The 6,093-nt window shown below is 34.7% G+C and overlaps 1 long non-coding RNA gene across 2 annotated transcripts; it reads right to left on the bottom strand.

Moving 5' to 3' along the window:
• Positions 1-2,390: 2,390 nt before the first annotated feature.
• Positions 2,391-5,298, bottom strand: LOC146670264 (uncharacterized). Of its 2 annotated transcripts, none has more exons than XR_014911769.1 (5): positions 5,211-5,298; positions 4,445-4,510; positions 3,950-4,105; positions 3,405-3,497; positions 2,391-3,107 (listed from the first exon to the last, which is right to left on the bottom strand). It is a non-coding gene; the product is annotated as an uncharacterized LOC146670264 (long non-coding RNA). The 2 variants fall into 2 exon arrangements; XR_014911770.1 differs by lacking the exon at positions 5,211-5,298 and adding an exon at positions 5,054-5,204.
• Positions 5,299-6,093: the final 795 nt, after the last annotated feature.

Below are 6,093 nucleotides of genomic sequence, written 5' to 3'. Positions count from 1 at the left end.
AGAGCATAACGTCTTACAGAATGGTTTGTAGTCTGGCAGATCAGAAACAAGCAGATTGCTGTAGGCAATTAGAAGATATATGATTACAGAGAATACAAGAAATGCTCTTAAAGCAAGGTGTTTATGAATGTGCCCATGTTTACAACTCATTATTAGCACAGCAGACACAAACTAACAAACATTAAAGTATAAAAGAAGACTAAAGAATGCAGGGACAAACAATTTTTTCCTTTTTTTTAAATTTTACATTTGATTTGCACTTCAGCTCACTGATGTCCAAACATCAGTGACCTCATAGCTGGCTACAGGCACAGTGGTTACGCTAAGTGCAAACAGAGCAGTTATGTCATTGTGTCCATTATAACCAGAGGTGTGCGACTGAGTAAACAGAGGTACTGCATTTCATGTAATCTTCTTGGAATTTGCAGTTTATTCTTAAATTAAGCCTTAATTTACCTGACATGTTTCTGTCAAACAACTTATTTGAAAAAATTCAAAATCTCCCAGAGAATTGTAAACCAGGTTAGATACATTTACCATGGCAATGACTTACATTTTTAAAAAAAAGTTGAGCTTGACTATTGATCATTTTGCTTTAAAAATATAAAATAATCTTAAATGGCTTTGATAATAAAACAGGATCAGTTGATCCTATTAACTCTCTTCCCGGAAGTCTTCTGCCTCAGCCTGTGTGTGATTCGTGTATGATATTTCAAAGAATTCATACAGCATTTCTTGGTCACTGTTACTGACTTTGTAAATCTGAGTTTACAATTAATACCATTCCTTTTTAAACTATAATTCCAGTTTATGGCCCTCAGCCACTTTAGTGGAGCAACAAAAACTGTGACCAGAATAAAGCTGGAATTAATTTGTAACAAGACTAATCATATAATGCTGATTTCACTATAGCACATCGCTTCATGAAACAGTATATTTACCTGCATGTTACTACACTCAAAAAAATGAAACGTTGACTTTAATTAAAATTATTTTGTCAACAGGTTCCACGAAATTGAATTATGTTAGTTTAAAGCAAAAATCTTTAGTTCATCTAATTTAAAAAAACTACTTAAGATTAACAAGACATATTTAAGACTAACTAAATCAAGTTATGTTGTATGAACAAAGATGATATATTTTCAGGTTAGATAGTTTAGATTAGTTACTTCAACACATTTCTTATTTGTGGCAGTAAAATGTTAAATTTAAGTTAGATTAATTCAAATATTATATTTTCAGCCACCTTGTGCTTTATTAATTAGTTTTACATAAATCTATTTTGTCAACAGGTTCCACACAAATGAATTAAGTACATCCAACTTATTTTTTAAAATTTCTTTTATTGCCAACACATTCAGTGAGCATTTGTGTAAACCCAGTCCAAAATAAAACACAACAGCTCATTAGGGTTAGTAATTAACAGTATGTAGACAGATGCAACATCAAGACTTTAAATTAAATGTCTGTATCTACCAGAAATAGAAGAAAAAAAAAAAAAACGCATTGAAGATCACATAACACATTGATAAGATGACACTTGAGTTATGCACATGTGATGCTAGTAAGGTCTGTGAGTGTTTTTTTCTTTTAGTGTCTAAAATGGATAGCAAAGTTGCTATTTGCAATGATTGCTTAGGGTCAGTCCAGTAACACAATGCCAATGAAGTGCTTGCCTTTAACAATGCAAAGTGAAGTGTCCACCTCAACAGCCACAATTTAAAAAAAATTTATGTAACAACAACAACAATAATAATAATAATAATAATAATAATAAATAGTCCACTGATATTAGCAATCAAAGAAAATTACATCACCATCCCAAATAAAACTTTAACAAAACATGCCAACATTATGGTCTAACAATAAAACAGCTTGTCAGCGTTCAGTTTTTTTGCAACAGCACAGCAGTAACCATTTAACACTTGCCACTGTCAACATTTATTTTACTAGTGTTTGGGCAAAAAACTTCAGATGTAAACATTTTAACATGGAAACAATTGTTCGTCTTTAAAAGTCCACAAAATATACATTCATCCTGCATTCCCAACTTGGATGATCTGATATCCTCGTGTTGGTGTTGTTCCCAGACCATCATGAAAATGTTGTCACATTGTTGTGACGTTATTCTTTTGCGCGCCAAGCCATTCGTGCATTTATGAAATTCCAATGTTGCAAGGACAATATCAATTCTGCTTACTGTTTATTAAAGGGTTACGGTTAGGGTTAGGGTCAGTTGATCGGCGGACAGAGGCGGTTTCACGCAGCTTAAGTACAGTTTTTTGTTTTACGCCGGTTTTTCCCGAAGTCGCAAAAGTATGACGTCACAACATTCTGATTGGTCACTTGCAATGTTGATCCTGGAACAACATTTAGTATGATGATCTGGGAACAACACCAACACGAGGATATCAGATCAACCTCCTAACTTACCCTTATTTTTAGTATGTATTGCAATTACCTTTACAATGCACACAATGTAACACAAACTGAATATGAACATATTTCCACCTCATAACAATATGCCTTGAACGCTAATATACACACCACCCTTCAACATTTCTGGTGCAGTATCATCTCTCAATTAAATCCTTTAAATCTCAATACTTTTGATTGTCTCTTACTAGCCCCCCACAACAGTAAAATCTCTCAAATTGTAGTAGTTTACAAACTTTTCAAAATGTTCTAAATTTCTCTTAAATGTAATTTTCCCGTTATCTGTCATTTACAAATTACCATTTTATTCCCATTCAGCCTCCGAAAAACTTCTGTCCATCTGACAGAACATTCATCATCCAAATTAAAGGTTGGCTTATTCATTCAGTGTATTCTTGAGCAACTGTACCTTGGTCAAGAGTCTGCTGACATACAGATGAAGGAAGAGCTTCTGAAGTACTTCAAAGAAAGCTTTCAGTCTTGAGGTTAACTGAGATTCAGTGCATATATCCCACCCATTAAGAGTGCACATGCAGAGGCCAGGTCTTCCAGGTCATGCAGGACACACTAGATGGTTATACCCACATCGGCTGGAGGAGTGCTGGCATCAGCTCTTTCGATGGTAAAGATAGCAAGGGTAATTTGTTCCAGCTCCCTCTGAACAGCTGTAGCTTAGACACAAAAACATAGAAAAATGGCATCCAGTTTTAAAAAAAGAAAGAAAAAGGGCCAAAGCTACCCTTTAATGACGTAAACACAATATTAGGAACATGCACCCCAGTGTGCCACTATTTCAGACTACAGATTCAACGATAAATATAAATAGTTTGGGTATACAAGAAGATTTCCCAAAACATTTAAACAGGTTCCATGCAAATTACAACAACAACAACATTACAACATGCAACAACATTAGTTATTCAAAATTTGGTTTAATACAGATAAAAAACTAAACTAAAATTACCAACCAATTATTCTTTGAAGAGGATGCTTGGGTCTTCATTCAGGTAAAAAGGTAGTGCCCTGAGGACACACTCCCTCCCCTTTTCAATACTTTCCTTCTGTAGAGAGTGGCAGAGATACAGGAAGAGAAAACAGATATACTTTAGGATGACAGAAACTCACATTATACGCAAAATGAATGACATAGCCACTGCACAGATAGACATGTACACAAGACCAACTAATCATCACATGGACATGAATAGTTAACCTGTTGGGCAGGGTTTCCACCACATTATATATGTCCATAATGGAGGTAAAGACAAACTAATACATCATCTTTTTTGCATTCAAAACATAACATAAAAACATTCACTTCTGGTTTAACCTAAATCAAGGGATCAGATTTTACATATGTTTAGGTAATTTAAATTTTCCAACGTTTTGAGTACCAAACTTTGTCTTGCTTAATATAAATGTAAGTGCACTGTGCAGCTACCATACACTAGCTGTTTAAATTTGAAAATGATCTTATTAGCCATAATATTTTGCTACCAACAGAATAACGCACCTGTGTGGCTGGGGCCAAAGTTTGTCTAATTTTCTTCCCTGCAACGCCTCCTTTTTTCTTGAAGACTTTTATGAGCTGGTCAGTGTATTGGTCAAGTTGTGTAAAAAGCCTTGGAACATGTGCAGCAGTAGTAATCCTCACATATTCTGCTTCCACCTGAAAATATGTCAACAAACACAACATACTGTACTGTAAATATACATACTATATGTACACATATACAAACTAAAACTAATGTAGTAAGACCTCATTAAAGCTATAATTTTAACACAAACATTTACACAAAATGCTAATGGAGCCATTACAGCTTTTATTGTTATTTATCAAGTTCCAAAAAATATTGATCACAGCTGATCTGAAAAGAATTTCATGCCTCAGGCCCTTGAACTGCAACCATGGTTCAGATGTGGAGAAGAAATAACAGGGGCATGGGACACAAAAGAAACCTTAACTTATAAAACAGTTTTGTTTTTAAAAGTATAACAGTTCACATACCACATACAAGCTCAGCAATACCACATACACCACATCAGTATAGGAGGGAGCAGGTAAAGGCAGGATCTGAGATTTATAAAGTAAAACAAGAAATTCATTACTTAATTTCAAGAAGCAAATTATTGTTTGAATTACAACTAAATAAAATACTACTCAGAAGAAAAGCAAGAGATTGACACTGCCATGTGCTAACTTTCTATAGAAGCAATTATCACCAGGTCTGTCGACCTCCATTGTCTGTCCACTCATATGTCTTGAATAATTTTATTAAAAAAATTAAGTGTGTACTTTCACAAACTGTAATTTATAACTACATTGATATGTATAACTCCGCTAGGAAACATGCTGTATTTACAGACCATTTTTACATAATACAGATTACTGATAGAGCAGAACAATGGTGTCACAGTGGCTTTCGCCCTTGACTTTTTGGATTTTAAATGTCACTTTATGCTATCCTTGCTATCCTATTCGATATTTCCGACTCTCGGATTACAGAAAAGGAATCCCAAGAAAGCAAATGGAAAAATAACCCCTTGAAAGAATAACCCCATGAACCCCTGTAGCTAATCCCTTAATAAAACAAAAAACAATAAAAATGTTTCTTACACAGTCCACAAAATAAGCATGTCCAGGACCCAGTAAAACTAATGTAAAACAAGCACACGCAAACGATATAACATGTCTTGTAAGACAAACGCAAAATATAACCATGCTGGACATATAGATACTACACAACATAGTCAAAGAAAAAAAGTGGTCTTACCTCTCAAAGAAACAGTAGCTTGGCGCCAAAACAGCCTTTTTCAGTTAAATTTGAAGTCTTGCGCATGAGCAGGCACAAGCCGTGAAACCTTCTTGTTCTGCGCGGTTTCATTACAACTGTTTTTGCATTACTGCCACCTTGTGGATATACAAGGTATATCGATCCTAATTGACTTAAATGTTATGCGATCAAGTAACACATTAGTATTATGTACGTTGAATAATAGACACAATTACGTAGACTTGATTAGAAAAACATATGTTAACTTAACAAAAACATATATTTTAAGTAAAATGAAAATAAATAATTAATATACACTGAACAATCCACCTCATTCATTTTTTTGAGTGGTGTACAGAAAGCTCCCCCTCGATGACAATTGCTGGTAGAAAAACTAAAATGTGTGTTAGATTTATGCAGTAGTTATGATTTATCATGCTAACCCTTACTGTTGATTGTTCTGGAAGTTGTATTTAATGTTTAGGGTTAACCTAAAAACATCTGCAGGACAGGTGGTTCAATGAAGGTATGTGCTACTCCAGACTAGACCTGGAAAAGTGCTGAAATCCATTAAGTACTGAGGGCTGCACTCACAGGCACAGGTGTTTTTAGTTATTGTGATCAGGGCGCCTCTCAGGATGTTGTGGGCGGTGGACTTAGGATTGGTGAAATAATTGGCATGATGCATTTTTTTTCTGTTTAGATTGAAACTGACATGTGTTAGTAATATACATTACTGGTATGATATAAGCCCTTTATTAGACATGCACAGGCCCCTGTAGCCATGGCAAGCAGTTTTAACATTTAATAGCAGCACTGGTAATATTTTGAAGATATCTGTAGGATGAATATCATTTTAGACATGTTGAATAGGGCGTTCAGA

The sequence above is a fragment of the Rhamphochromis longiceps genome, linkage group LG5 (assembly GCF_057381845.1).
Source record: "Rhamphochromis longiceps isolate RC_006_pf linkage group LG5, R_longiceps_female_GT1.1, whole genome shotgun sequence".
NCBI classification, from domain to species: Eukaryota; Metazoa; Chordata; class Actinopteri; order Cichliformes; family Cichlidae; genus Rhamphochromis; species Rhamphochromis longiceps.
Note: the sequence above shows the minus strand (reverse complement) of the source record. Positions and strands in the feature narration are given on the sequence as shown.